The 15,599-nt window shown below is 39.0% G+C and overlaps 1 protein-coding gene across 1 annotated transcript in view; it reads right to left on the bottom strand.

The window, feature by feature from the left end:
- The window catches only part of Prkg1 (protein kinase cGMP-dependent 1), a 1,138,884-nt gene that overhangs the window by 1,061,355 nt on the left and 61,930 nt on the right, over positions 1-15,599 (bottom strand).

Here is a 15,599-nt window from a genome sequence, read left to right as displayed (position 1 = left end):
GTGGTATCCACATTTCAGTCTGATGTCAGTTCCCTACCTGGGGTAAGTAGACATTTGCTCATGTCTCCCTGGGAATGATTTCACAGAACATGGGGGTGGGGAGATGGCTCAGTCAGTAATGTGTTTGCTGTTCAAGCATCAAAATTGAAGTTTAGATCCCCGTACTCACATAAAAAGCCAGGTTGATGGCATATTCTTGTCATGACAGTTCTGGAGGAGCCAAGTCAGGAGGGGCCCAAGGACTTCCGTGTTCAGCCAGTCTAGCTGTATTAATGAGCTCTAGGTCAGTGAGAGACCTATCTCAAAATTAAGATGGAGACTGTAAAGACACCTGATTCTAAAAAGCTGGGTGGTGGTCGTAAACACCTTTAATCCCAGCACTCCAGAGGCAAAGCAGTAGGATCTCTGTGAGTTTGAGGCCAACCTGGTCTACAAAGTGAGTCTGAGGACAGCCAGAGCTATTACACAGAGAAACCCTGCATTGGAAAACAAAACAAAACAGACACCTGATGCTGACTTTTTACCTGCATATGCACACAAAGAAAATAAATTAATGAAAGTAAATTTAAACATTCATGTTGGTTCATTCAGAGAGATCCACCTCTTCTATGAACCAACACCTCCTGAGCTTAGCAATGGGGGCCAACTGATTGTGATCTAGTATACTTACATTTCCTCTCTCACTTTCTTCCTTCCCATTCTGCACCTTCTGTCCCAGATGGCCTCTATATACAGAGATGGCAAAGGAATAAAGTCTACAGAAGTGTAACCATGAATTAAGATGAATGTTTGTGTTTTAATTCAACAGAAAAGGCAAGCTCCTAGGGAGTTAGAAGAACAGTTTAATGGGAGAACACTTGCCCTTATATAGGAGGCCCTGGGTTCTCCCTACAAAAATTCATCAAAGAAATAGAAGTTTCCACTGTGTCTATAGGAAAAAAAAGTCTAAGAAAAACTAACAAAATAATAAAACTCACCATTTTAAACTCTTTTAAGTAATGACCTATCAAATTGCTTTATTTCAGGAATCTGGATATGGTAATAAACATTAAGTACTTTGCATATAGTAGAACCTAATATGTTGATTTTATAATATTAGATGTGTGTCTCTGTATCATGATTTAGATACTATAATCTGAATTAACTACCTTAAGTTTTCACTGGAGATAACAGAGAAGGTTAGGGAGGCAGAGAAATATGAAGATAAGTAAATGTGATTTCCTAACTTTCATTCACTACCTATATATCATGTAGTATGCTGTCCTCTGAAGGTTTGTTCCTTTCAGAAGCAAGTAGTTAATATTTATTATCTTTTCAGTACAGTATTTCTAGGCCTAAAAATCAGCCAATGCAGGTATATGCAGGCAGTAGTGATGGATGAATTTAAAACGCAGCCACAACCTCCCACGAAGAGATTTAAAGACTGAACTAAGGTTGCTGCCGATAAAAATATATTTTGGGGGAATGAACGCTACTCATAATTCTGGAAGATGATTACATAGTGAGGTCAGTAGAGTGTACATTTCAACACAGTTAGAAGGGGATTTTGAATATTCTCACAATGAAGCAATGGTAACTATTTGAGGGGTTGCATATGCTAATGGTTCTGATGTGACCATTTCATAGTCTGTTCATGTATTACAACATCACCTTGTACATCACAAATTAATATTTGTCAATTAAAAGAAAACAAAGGTACAGGAATTACTGGATGGCACTCTGCACACAGACTGCCACAGCTTCTGCTTTGCTGTCAGCTTCTGGAATGAAGGAGATTAGAGGCAGGATGGAGGTATGTGAATAGGGTGGGGAATGTGGAAATCCCTGTACTTCCCCCATGGATATTCCAGGTCTAAGTGAGAGTAATATGCAGGAAAGAGCACTTTGAGTGTTTTTATATTTTCCTGAAAATTCTTAATACAGATGTTTTACTTATGTAATTTCCACTCCTCCCCCATCAGTTTCTCCTATGTCTCCTACCATTTCCCCTCAAATTATAACCCCTTCTATAATCGTAATAGTAACACACACATAACCTAAGTCCACTTAGTGTCACTATTGGGTACATGTGTTTAGGACCAATCACTTGGAGTTGGATAATCTATCAGGAGTTTCAGTACCTATGTTATTTCACTTTATCCTTCCACTCCCAACCCATATACATAAAAACTCCTTGCAGAAACCACTACGTCTTAGCAGTTAGAAAAAAACAGCAGATACAACTTTAGATTTTTGTCCCACAACCCTTTTTTAGAAAACACTACTTCAGGTGTGTAAACCTTTTAGTCATCTGCTCAGTTGGAACCTTCTGTTCTTCATCCACTCATTCAATCACCAAGGCATTCCTTGGATGCCTCATATAAGACATGGTACTAGGTACCATCTGCACAGGAATAAGGGGAAGGAGATGCCTGTTTTCTTGGAGCTAAGATGATAGTAGAAAAGGAAGAAAATACAACATGAACACTAGAGACATGTATAGAAAACGTCTGGAAGGTTAAAAAATAAAAGTGCATAACGCAGAAGGTTAGAGGGAGGTGTATTTCAGGTCTGAAATAAAAAACAAGTATGAAAATGAAACATGTAGGCAGAAGTTTCAAGATAAGATGAGCCACCATATAGAAGCCTTAAAGGAATGTATATAAACCAGAAGGAGCTGGTTATTTTGGGACCAATATTAGGGTTTTAAAACAGTCCTTGAGTTTGAGCTAGAAGCTTTTGGGCAGGAGGGGAGGCAGCTAGAGATGACTTTGCAGACTTGAGCAGAGTCTGGTTTGGACAGGGACCTGCAAGCTCTTTGGAAAGAATTAGACTTTGGATGGAACGTGAATCTCTGAGGAGAATGAAATGAGGATAGTCAATGCTATGCTGTGAATTACATTTTTAAGAGATCACAAGGATTTCAGTCAATAAACTAGGACAACGTCATGTAAAAGGAGACTGCACTATTCAAGCAAGATACAATGGTGACCTAGGTCTTAAACTCTTCCCCTAGTACCCCTCTTTAGCCATGGAATCTTTACACAACCCTAGGTATACAGATGTACATAATAATACGTAAATATATAGATACATAATAGGTATATAAATCAAACACTAATAAACCATGAAGAAATTTATTTTAAAACAACTCAAATGTTTATCAAAGACAAAAGCAATTTTGCATACTAATGAGATAGAGTGCTTGTTTATTTTTGCACAAAGAAATAGATCTTGGCTGAATATTGCACATTTTGGGATTCAGAGCATTATCAATATTTTTCAGAGTTCATCAATGTTTTGATTTTATTAGTATCAATGCTAAGAATGCCATTGCATATAAATACACAGTACAAGATGGCAGAAAGATGTCATGGGTCACTTCAGAAACTATTGAAAATAATATTCTAACCTTAAGCCAAAACTCATTTAACCATTTGTATGAAACTCAATCAAGTTGGCAACTCAAGCACTAATTTTTAAAATTAAACCTTCTAACAACATATGTCCTAAGTTTGCTTCTCTGTGGTTGTGAAAAAACACTGACCAAAATCAACTTGGAAAGAAAGGGACTTATGTGGCTTAGAGAATGGGCCATCACTGAGGAGACTCAGGGCAGAACACAAGCAGGACAGGAATCTGGAGATGTGAACTAAAGCCGAGACCATGGAGGAATGCTGTTCATATTTCTTTCTGTGGACTTTTGGGCTTTGTTTTATAATCCAGGCCCACCTACCCAGGGAGGACACCATCCACAGTTGGCTGGGCTTTCCCACATCAATCATTAATGAAGAAAATGTCCCCCCAAAATGCCCACAGGCCAATCTGATGGAGGCAATTCATGTGCTGTGGTTTCCACCCAAGTGATTCTGGTTTGTCTGAAGCTATCAAAGCTGAACTAGCACAACATACAGTCCAAAGAAATACTAACGTGATATATGCTTAGGATTGATAGTAAAAATACTAAAAGTCTGTGTTTTCTATAATTAGATCATTATGTTGCTATGAATGCAGAAAAATGCACACTAAAAAGTATAAATTCTGCAATTCAAACCTTATATATTATCAAATGCAAGCCTGGACATTTCCAACAACCTCAGTTGGATTTGCATAGCACAAGGGATTTGCAGTGTTGAGTGTACATCTGTGTGCTCAGAACCAAGTCAAATGAAGCAACATGCCTGAGTGCTGCCAGAAACATCTCAGATTCATTAAGAACTTGATTTTGAATTAAATTTTGATCATTGTAAATTCATTGACCTTTTCTGTTTATAATTTTTCATGACCTGTACATTCAGTTACATTGCCCTATATAGTGATGTGACCCACAGTTACAAAGCTCAGGGCCTATATTTGAAGGATGACAGAAGGAATATGTGGAAATGTGAACAGCTTCAAAGTATCATTTTACAGGTAAACACTACAGGACTGGGACGATGGATGAGAAAATGACAGAGAGAGAGGCATCCTAAATATCCAGCTAGAGTAAATGCATGTGCATTGGTGCTGTTTCTTAAGAAGGCTTGGGCCTGAAGAGGTAACAGGCTCCCAGGGATCAGACTAACCCAGAAGTGGGGGGAAGGGAAAGAAGAGAGAGACCTAAACTGTATGAGACTAGAAATAGCAAGGATCTGGAAATAGGCCTAGGGCAGTATACATCTGGAAAGACACATTTCAAAGAGATAACAATGGTTGATGTTTCTTTTGATTCCCACAAGAGCCATATTTTTTAAAAATTTATTTTTAACATTTTTAATTATGTGTAGGCAGGATACAGAGGTATCAAATGTCCCTGAAGAAGGAGTTACAGGTGGTTGTGAGCCACCTGACATGGGTTATGAGATCCTATCTTGGGTCCTCTGCAAGAACAGTACAGGCTTTTAACCACTGAGTCATCTCTCCAGCCCCCACAGCCATAATTTTTAATATGAACAACTTTATATCATTGGTCTGGCTAGCTCTGACATCAATCATTCATTACAAATGAGCTCTGCCTTTTAGTCTAGCAATAATTAACACTGCTTTCCCCAGGCTTATCCCTGTGGGTTTATTCCTTAGATTTCCTTATGCACACAAGTTTCAGAGTAACTGAAATTTTATTGGAAACAGAATAACTCAAAAAGAAAGACAGTAAGACTTACTCTCTTTTGTTTTATAAAGAGGAAGATTGTCCATGCACACACACAACTAAATAGATACATAGGAAAACCTGTACCATCTATTGTGGTGATGGTAGTGTCTAAAAAAAACCCTGTTTCCTCCTCATTTATTAGAGTAAAATGGCAATCAACCAGAATTAAATCAAAATTAGCCCGCCATCTTGGCAGTGAGAAGTCTCCCTTAATGTTGAGGAAATATACTTGTTAGCAGCCTGACAGAATAATTCATGCAAGAAACTGGTTTAGCAGATTTGATTCTCATGCCAACTTACTGCCGATAAAGGGAAAAAAAGGCATCAGGGAGAAAGGCAGGCAATAGAGAACATCAAAGTGACTCAATATTAATCATACTTTGACTCATTCACCACCATATAAGCCTCATTACCCACCCCTCCATTTATTTCCTAAGCTGAGAATTGTGTTGTAAATGACACCATTCAGAGGAATGACTGTGCCATGAGGATCATTAAGAGTTCTATGCCGAATATAATATTTTGAAGTTCTAAATGTCAGTTTTTGCACATAATAAAATGAATACCTTCTTTTACTTTGGACTCTAGACTCCTCAAGTTACCATCACACTTATTTATTCCTATGTTCCTGGGGGATGTCAGCCATTTAAAAAGTCAACTCCTTCACTACCTCTTTTGAAACCATGATGGGTAGAAAATGTACAAATGAAAGGTAAATAATTTTCATAATTGAGAGCCCAAACAGCAAATGTTGTATGTCTTCTCATACATATGGATGTTAACATTTAAGTTTTCCATGTGTGCTTCAGTGCAAAGAAGCACAAAGGCTAGGTAGCTAGTAAGAGACCAGGGCAGGGATTGTGGGGAGAGGTAGATCGTCCATGGAAGGGGAAATAGAATACAGTGTTGTAGAGAGACAAAAAGAAAGCTAGATGAGGAAAAGCAAGTGAGGAGTGGTGGAGGGGAAGTACAGGGTAAAGGAGGGAGTATGAGGAGAGACAACTGCTGTGGGATGTTCTGTATGGCAAATGTGTTGCTCTGATTGGTTAGTAAATAAAACACTGATTGGCCAGTAGTCAGGCAGGAGGAAGTACAGGCGGGACAAGGAGGAGAATAAAGCTGGGAAGTGGAAGGCTGAGTCAGAGAGACACTGCCAGCCACCACGATGACAAACAGCATGTGAAGAGGCCGGTAAGCCACGAGCCACGTGGCAAGGTATAGATTAATGGAAATGGATTAATTTAAGCTGTAAGAACAGTTGGCAGGAGGCCTGCCACGGCCATGCAGTTTGCGACCAATGTAGGTCTCTGTGTTTACTTGGTTGGGTCTGAGCGGCTGTGGGACTGGCAGGTGAAAGAGATTTGCCCTGACCGTGGGCCAGGCAGGAAAACTCTAGCTACAGACAACTAATACTGAAGGCCTCTTAAAAAGCTACATGGAGACCTAGTACTGTAGAAGCTTCCTACAGTACTAGGAATTTAAATAGAGTCACCATATAGTGGGAGATACAATGCCTCAACTAGACATTTTATATCAGAAAGCAAACCACCCCCCAATGGCAAAAATGAGTTACAACTTGTTGAGTCATTGGCTAAAGGGGTCTCAGGAAACCCCCAACATCACAAGCTATTGATAAGGCTATTAGTTACCTTCCACAACCTCATAGTAAAGCTGTATGACCAAAGACAATATCATCACTTATATCATTGAACATGAAGAAATTTAGCTGGTGCACAACTAGGAGCTTTGCCCCCATTGACTAGTGTTCATACTTCTAGGAGGTACTCTACATGCTATCAGATAAAAGTGATTACATTTTGCTTCAATATTACCCAGTTAAATCCTGAAACCTGTAATACTGATCTGCCTGCAAAATAAACTGGTATAATAGTGGCGCAAATGTGATCAGAGCAATCAACTACTTTTTGAATGAATTTAAATCCCACTCCATGAGATGGAACCCAGACTTGACACTGCTAAAGTTACCAAGAACCTGAGACTAGGTAGGTCATGGTCCTTGGATGAAAATCTACTACGATTATTCTACTAAAGGAATAGTGCATTACTCAGTCCTCATCAGAGAAGCTTCTTCTTGCAGTATATGGTAATTAACACAGATATCCAAAAATGGAAAATATATAGAGAAAAGCTTTGAAGCACTCAGCCCTAAATGCGATGCCTTTATTAAACCCTTCCTCTCAAGTCTCAGGGATCTGTACAGAAGAAGAGGTGGAAAGAGCCAGAGGGGATGAATGACTTCAAGGAAAGAGTGTCTTCCAGACACTACAGGGTGGATACACATATGAACCCACAGAGACTGTGACAACATGCACAAGACCTGCACAAATTCAAACCAGACAAAAAAATCTCAGGATGGGCTGGGTGGTGGTGGCGCACACCTTTAATCCCAGTACTCGGGAAGCAGAGGCAGGTGGATCTCTATGAGTTCGAGGCCAGCCTGGTCTACAAATCGAGTTCCAAGAAAGGCACAAAGCTACACTGAGAAACCCTGTCTCAAAAAAACAAAAACAAAATCCAAAACAAAAACAAAAAAATCTCAGGATGGAGAAGGGGAAGTGGGTACAAGGTCATACCCTTCACCAAGAAGCTAGTTGCAACTGATACCTTCTGAAAAGGGGGAAATCAGTTTTTTCCAATTTGTATCAACCACAATCCAGGACAGGCTCCATGCCTAGGATTTATTGGCCAACAAAAAATGGACTCCATTTATTTTTTATTTACTTATGTATTTATTTATTTATTTATTTATTTATTTATTTATTTGTGTGTGTGTGTGTGTGTGTGTGTGATGTTCAATTCAGGCTCATTTGGAATTATGGATTATTATCGTGGAATTGCATACACAATTTTGAATTATACTAAATCTGGTACATCTTATCCTCTCCTGTTCAGCCACCAGTGTCCTTAATAGACTGTGGGATTACCCTTTTTCCTTTTGAAAGTCCCTGTATCAACTTATGCTCATCCCAGTCATGCCTAAAATCCAGATGCATTTCTTTTTATTACAGCAATGGTCAACCTTTTCTTGCATCATTCCTTCAAAAGCCCCCAGGAAGCTTACAGTCATCTCTTACACAGTAGTGTTCTCTTCTTCATGCTTTAATATCAATTGCTCTTAAGGGGTCATTTGAATTTGCCGTTCCACATTTGACACACAGCGTGTCATAGCAAAACTACTATAAATCACACTACTGCCACAGTAAACTCGAAAATGCAATCCCCTTGATGACTCTCCAATTTAGTAGATGTCTTTTCACCCATGGCAGCCTGAATAGCATTTCCCAACACTTCGTTAGCTGGCCAGGAGGAGGAAGTTTCCAGCTCAGTCCCTGCTTGATTCTGTGTCTTGCATCAAGTTGTGCATTCGCATTAGGGTTTCATCATCTACTTCTGATGGACAACAAAGAAGAATGCCAAAAGCTTGTATTGTTCAAAGGCTCTGGACCCTCCCTGGCCAACAATTCAGTGACTCTCCCTGGCCAACAATTCAGTGGTCAAATAAAATTTGTCTTAGGTTTCTAACATTCTAAATATACTAAGTTTTTCTTTGCCGTCCCCCTCCCCCACATCCCCTGTGGTTTAGTTTTCCGTCTTTTCTGGTCATTGGATTTTTTGAATTGAGGGAACAAACTCAGAAATCTCCTAGACAACTGTCATCACCCTTGATACACATGAACACTGCTTACTTAGGCTTGCTCCTCAGACTCACTCAGATTGCTTTCTTATACAGCCCAGGGCCACCTTCCCAAGGGTGTCATGCCCAGAGTGGAATGGGCCCTTCCACATCAATCATCCATCAAGAAAATGTACCCACAGATTTGTCTACATGCCAATCTGATGGAGGCAATTCCTCAATTAAGGTCTCCTCTTCCCAGATGATTGTAGCTTGTGCTAAGTTGACAAGAATCTAACCAGTAAAATATTCAAGGGTTCCCAATACAAAGTTGCATTCTGGAAGGTGTACAGCAATGTCATGGAAAACGTCACACTTTATCATGAATTGAGCTTACAATAATATAAATGCTAAACTTTAAGAACAAAAGGACAGCATACTCAGAACCACAGGAAACTTTTGGATCAGGACTTTACATGGAGTCACAGGAAAGATACAGAAATAATCAGGATATTTATTCTCCCAAACATTCTTTTCTTACCTAACATGGCACATATTTGCTCAATTCTCATCTCTCTGCTATTTATCTCTTTATCTATCCTTCCCTCTGTGTTTCTTCCTACCTCTTACCACTCAGCTTCTAGTTCTGTACCGGCCTCTGTGGATGTTTAATCTCCATATTTCTTAGCACTCTACTCAACAATCTTTTCTCTTTTCATTTGAAACCCTCCCTAGAAAAATCTTTCAAAAACTGCTCCCTATATATTTATGTTGCCTAAATCTTTATGCCCCCCTCCTCCATCTTTCTAGAGCTTCAGGCAGTAAGGACATCACCTACACAGGTGTCTGACGCTCACTGTGCTCACACTGAAAGTATGTCTTGATTTTCCATAAACCTATTTCTCTTCTAGGTCTACTCTCAGTTAGAAGAATCACCACTGACTGACCCAGCTGCTGAGCCCAGCAAGTCATAGATCTCCTTTTAATTTATTTCTTTTCCCACACTAGTATCTAATCACTAAGACATATAGAGCATTTCTACCTCTAAATATTTCTAGTTATCTAGGTTATATTTGTGTGTATGGTGTATATGTATGCACATGTACATGTAAACACATGTATGTGCACATGTGTGTGTGTGTGTTTGTGACAGAGAGAGAAAGAAAGAGAGAGAGCATAAACAAACATGTGGGCTTATATTTCAAGGTCAGAGATCAATATTGGGTGTCTTTCTTTAGCATGAATCTTACTTAAAAGGTCTTATTAATAAAAACAAACCCAGGAGCCAGATACTGGGGTGAACGCTGAAAGATCAGAGAAACAGAACAAGCCACAGCCAACCTCACCTTGCTTATTCCTCAGCTGATCTTGTTTCCTCAGACTGAAAGCCTCTGAGTCCTCACCCAAATGGATCTCAGCTGAACTGCTGCTAGAAGCTAAAAGCTTAACGGGACTCTAGTTCCTGGTCCTCACGTCTTATATACATTTCTGCTTCCTGCCATCACTTCCTGGGATTAAAGGTGTGTGTCACCGTGCCTGGCTGTTTCCAGTGTGGCTTTGAACTCACAGAGATCCGGATGGATCTCTGCTTCCTGAATGCTAGGATTAAAGGTGTGTGCGCCACCGTTTTCTGGCTTCTATGTCTGTCTAGTGGCTGTTCTGTTCTCTGACCCCAGATAAGTTTATTTAGGTGCAAATATATTGGGGGACACAATATCACCACATCTCTCTTTGTTACTCTCCACTTTGTATTTTGGGGCAGAGTCTCTCATCGAACCTGGAGCTCAGCAATTCGGCAAGAGTGGATAGCCAGTGAGCTCTGAGGGTCCTCCTGTCTCCACTTCCCTAGACCTAGAATTGCAGGCACACACCATCATGCCCACCTTTCTACATGAATGCTGGGAACCCAAACTCTTTGTGCTTCCATGGTAAACACTTTACCAACTGAGCCATCGTTTTTGCCCCTCTAGCTATCTAGGTAAAAAAACACTCATCTATCAACTAGACTTTGCTTTTTACTCTCCAACTAATATTCTGAATTTATACATCCAGCCAAGGTCCCAGTTCTTTCTATACGTTGCTTTGAAATTTTAAATTAAAATAAAGCAATTTTCTAGGTCAAAACTGTAAAATCCCAATACATCTACATCTTAGCTAATAACATTCACCAACATAAATGTATTGGTTTCAACACTATACTATGATTTCATAAGATTCTATCACTGGAAAAACAGGGTGAAGGCACATAGCACCCTCCATACTATTTTTGCAAATTCTTAGGAATCTTATGTGATTTCAAAGTCTAACATTATACAACCTTAACTGCATTCTTTGCTTTCTTCTCCCACTCCATTTTAAAACCTTTAAATGAAATCCATGTGTCCTTAAATAAGACTACCCTCTTTGCAAGAGACTTTCCAGTCCATTCAAGGTCTAGTCTACAGCATGCTCCATTTTCTATTTCCCTTTTTGGACTTGTATGACAACTGTACTTGTCTGCTTTTAGTCTCTCCAACAGGGCTCTCTCATGCCTTAAGAACTTCAAATAAGCTATTCCATCTGCCTAAAACAGTTTCCTCAAATCTTTGGTTGGCTTGTCATCTGCCTATTTTTCAGATTTCTGTTAAATGTCCCTTCATCGTGGAAGTGTTCCCAAATTTACTCTATTGATTCATTCCCTCAGTCTAGATGAATTAGCTCCACTTGTAGTCACACCCACACCATCCTTTATCTGTCCTCATAAACTCCTTCAATGGGCTGGTGAGATGGCTCGGTGGGTAAAGACGCTTGCACCACAGGTCTAGAGACCCGAGTTCAATCCCCAGAACCTACATGAAAGGTGGAAGGAGAAAACTGACTCCACAAAGCTATCCTCAGACATGCACATGTGCTCTGCGTCATGAGTGCACTATCCCCACACCCACATACAAATAGATACACAATAACAATATTTTATATAATTTTAAAAGAATGTCTTTTATGTTTAAATAAATCTTCACACTTCTAATATCTTGCTAAATATCCCCTCTCTTACCAGTAGTCCATAAGCCCATTGTGGACAGGGGACTCAAGTCCGGCAAGAAAATATTTTCTGTGAAAATGAATGAATGAGGCTTTCAAATTGTAACTAAAATCTAGTTTTTCTCTCCATTTCCTCCATTTCATCACTGCACTCTGTGTGTGTGTGAGTGTGTGTGTGTGTGTGTGTGTGTGTGTGTGTGTGTGTGTGTGAGTGTGTGTATGTATGTTTGTGGTGTGTGCATGTTTATGTGTAGAGAGAGAGTAGTTTGTTTAGCAGGATTCTGCTTTTTTATAATTAGCAGTATATTTATGATAGTATATTAACCAGAATTTTGAGATGGTGCTATACCAAATATTATAGACACTGTGGGAATTGGTATGTTATTCCAGATGCTAAATTAGATGTAAGTATAGTTAACAGAAATATAATTATGGTGTTATTTAAATAGCTAATAAAATGGGAAGGAATTCAAATACATAATTCTGTTTAGAAACAGCTCTTTAGGAAGCCTATAGCCTTACAATCCATTAAGAATATGATAGCAGGGGTCTAGAGATGGTTCAACAGCTAAGTACATTTGTTGTTCTTGCAGAAGACCCAGGTTTGGTTCCCAGCACCCACATGTCAGCTCACAACAGCCTATAGCTCTGATTCCAGGGAATCTGGCACTTCTGGCCTCTGATGGCTCCAGCATGTGTGCAGTGCAGACACACATTTATATAGGGAAAACATCATATTATATACATAAAATAAAACCAAATCTTTTAAAAAAATGAACACAGTAGAAGAACAATCACAGAAAGTGGATGTGCTGTTCTATGTTATTGCCCGACTGCATATGCTCACTCTTGCTGTCTAGCGCAGTTTACAGTAACACAGCAAGCTTAGCATCCATCTAAGGCACTTTCTAGACTGTTGTCTGAATGTCATAAGAACTAATACATTGTTCCAAAAATCAAAAGATAACTAAGCTACAAGAAACCACTAGATAGCCAACCCAAGGTTGTGAAAACAAAAACACTAACAGAAGCGAGTTCATGATGTCATAGCGGAAGTATGAACACAGGGAATTTGAAGTCTAGTGTCTCTTCTGCCTACCTATGCACACAGATTTTCTAAACTGCAAAAGGGGTGACAATTTGCAAAGCTTTCTATCTGGGATATTAAGCCCTTAACTTCCTCTTCCTAATATCTTTAAAGTACAGAGTGGTTTAACCTCTACATTTGGAAGCAACAGGAAGGCAAGTGAAATTTATGATAAAGGAAGATTAGGAACCAATTGACTAATTTTTCAAATTTCTGAATTTGGATATTTAAGACCTTTTGAGTTCTTAACTTGTATTTTCTCACAAGCACATTGTAAATTAGATTCTAAGTGAGAGAGTTTGGAAGTCATAGTGAGCTTCATGTCAAGTGTGACCCAGGAAGAAATTCATTAAAAAGAGCTATGATGGTAATGCTTTGGAGAAACAGTTAGGTGAGTTCAAGTTAATGTTTTAACAATGTACTATAAGTTGTTTGTGCCTATATTGTTTGTCTTTTTAATGGTTATTTTTTTTAACCAAAGGCACATCACATATATTTTATCTACTCACTCATGCAGTAGATATTTTTTAGTTTGTGAATTAGTGTTCATTATAATTCACTTGAGTGAAGTTTAATATCCTCTCTTTGATATTAAGATCACATTTAAAAGCAAGAAAGCGACATGAAAATAAAGAACTAAGCCATATTGTTTCCTATTTAGCTGCGCCAAGGTTTTAGAAATCAAAGCCCTGTGCACTCATGTTCCGAATGCCAAACAGAAAATGTTTGTACAGGCGCAGTCCTTCAGAGTAGCTACAGAAGGACAGGTGAGACCTGTCTCCGTCTCCTTCCTGCTCCTCTGTACTGATTGTTCACGAGGCTGCATATGGCCTCCAGTCCTATCTCCTGCAAAATAATAAAAATGAAAATAATACCTGCTTCTAGGGCTGTAACAGTTGTGCCACAGCAAGAAGAGCAATAAGATGCTCAGAATAATAAATGCAAAATAGATAATAGCTATCCTTAAAATACAGGAACATCAGACAAAGGACAAAGAGAGGTGTGGCATGGTGTCTTATAAGACTACCACAGACATGAGGTAAGAGAGGACGGGGAAGCCCAGTTACCGTAAAGCATACAAGGCTGGACAGCCTGTAGGACTGGGTAGAAGCTGCTTTCCATGTCCACGTGAACACCACTTGTTAGATAACTAAGAATACTTGCAAACTATTGCTTATTATTACAAACAATAAACAGTCAAACATTCATTACTTTTGGATGATGACCAATGTTCCTGGTAACTTTTGTATCACAAACATCTGCATTGCATTTTTTTGTTCCATTTCCACCATCAAATTTCTAACTTCCTTTAGACCTCTTCTTTTCTAGGTAGTGTAGTATGTTTTCAAGTAAAATTAAAAGTATCAAGAGTCATTTCATATTTCTGAATGGACCTTTCAAATAAATAAACAAAAGATATTTTGTAAAGTTCTTTATAATTTGAGGAAGGTCAGGATTCATTTTTCTCTAATAAAAATCTCTTAGCTTCCCTAGAAAAACAAAGAAATTACTTTCTCTCTCATCAAGAACAAAGAGGCAAGAAAAATGTATAAATTTAAGAAAAATAACTTAAGCAAGCTATCAAGGGGTATTGTTGGCCAGCTTTATCTGTTTTCCTTGATAAATCTCCACAGAAGCTTAAAGAAGTCCATTTTTGAGAGCATTTAACTCTTATGTCCTCAGTGCAAGTGTGAGCAAGAAAATGGTGCCATCTTGTCCCTGTGCCAGAGATCATAGATTTTGGAGGCCAATATCTCCACTCATGTTGCCAATGACTATAAAACAACAGGTCCATTGATGTCATTTGACTTATAGATATATTCCATGTGGCCTGCAGTGGCATGTTAAAGGAATGAAATAAAGGGTTCAGAATAGGTAATGTCTTAGGCCATGCTTTAAAGAGTCAGCTAATTTCACACTTTAAAAATAAAACTGTATTTCTGTCTTTTCTTGGCACCTTAGCACATTTGGCATCACTGGTCCCATTTTCTAACAGGTTGAAGGTAGGAAGGTGGTAATGGGCACTGTACTGTTTCTCCTGGAAGGGGCTGGCACTCTCATATGCAGTCCAGTTCCTCCCTGGCATGCCTGACTCAGAATAACTCCTGTCTGATGCCTGTGGATATCAGAATCCATCTAACCACACCTTTGTTTGTGTGGACAGTGGGATACCAAGAAGAGGGAAGAGTCTGGATCAACGGGCCTCTCTCCTCCCATCCATTACACTCACTTGCAAACTTTTCAAAAGTTTGATTTGGTAGCTGATAACCTAACTGCACAACTATGAGGCACAGCATGCCGATTCTATACATGATCCACTGTGTAGTGACAGTAACAGGACAATTTGCTTTTCCACCTCGAACGTCATCTTTACCTGTCATGACACTTCAGCCTCCTGTTAATTCGGAAACATGCCATCATGCTACAAGAATGTTACATCCAATCCCTCCAAGCAAACTGAAATCCTTTACCCATTATTATTCTCACTATCTCTCCTATCCAATCTTTTCCAACATCTACTGACCACTGTTCTACTGTTTTCTATGAGATCAACACCTTTAACTTTAAAACTGACTTTAAAACTCTATTTGTCTTTCTATGCCTGGCTTACATGGCTTAGTAGGATCTCCAACTCATTTCACACTACCACAGATAACAGCGTTTCATTCTCTTCTTTTTCCCCTATTTATTTAATTCAGCTTTTAATTCAACATAATTTGTTCGCCATTTCATATGTAAATATAGTG

This window comes from Peromyscus californicus, unplaced genomic scaffold (assembly GCF_007827085.1).
Source record: "Peromyscus californicus insignis strain IS unplaced genomic scaffold, ASM782708v3 Scaffold_4__1_contigs__length_199733344, whole genome shotgun sequence".
Taxonomy (NCBI): Eukaryota; Metazoa; Chordata; class Mammalia; order Rodentia; family Cricetidae; genus Peromyscus; species Peromyscus californicus.
This window is presented reverse-complemented; position numbering and strand designations above follow the sequence as displayed.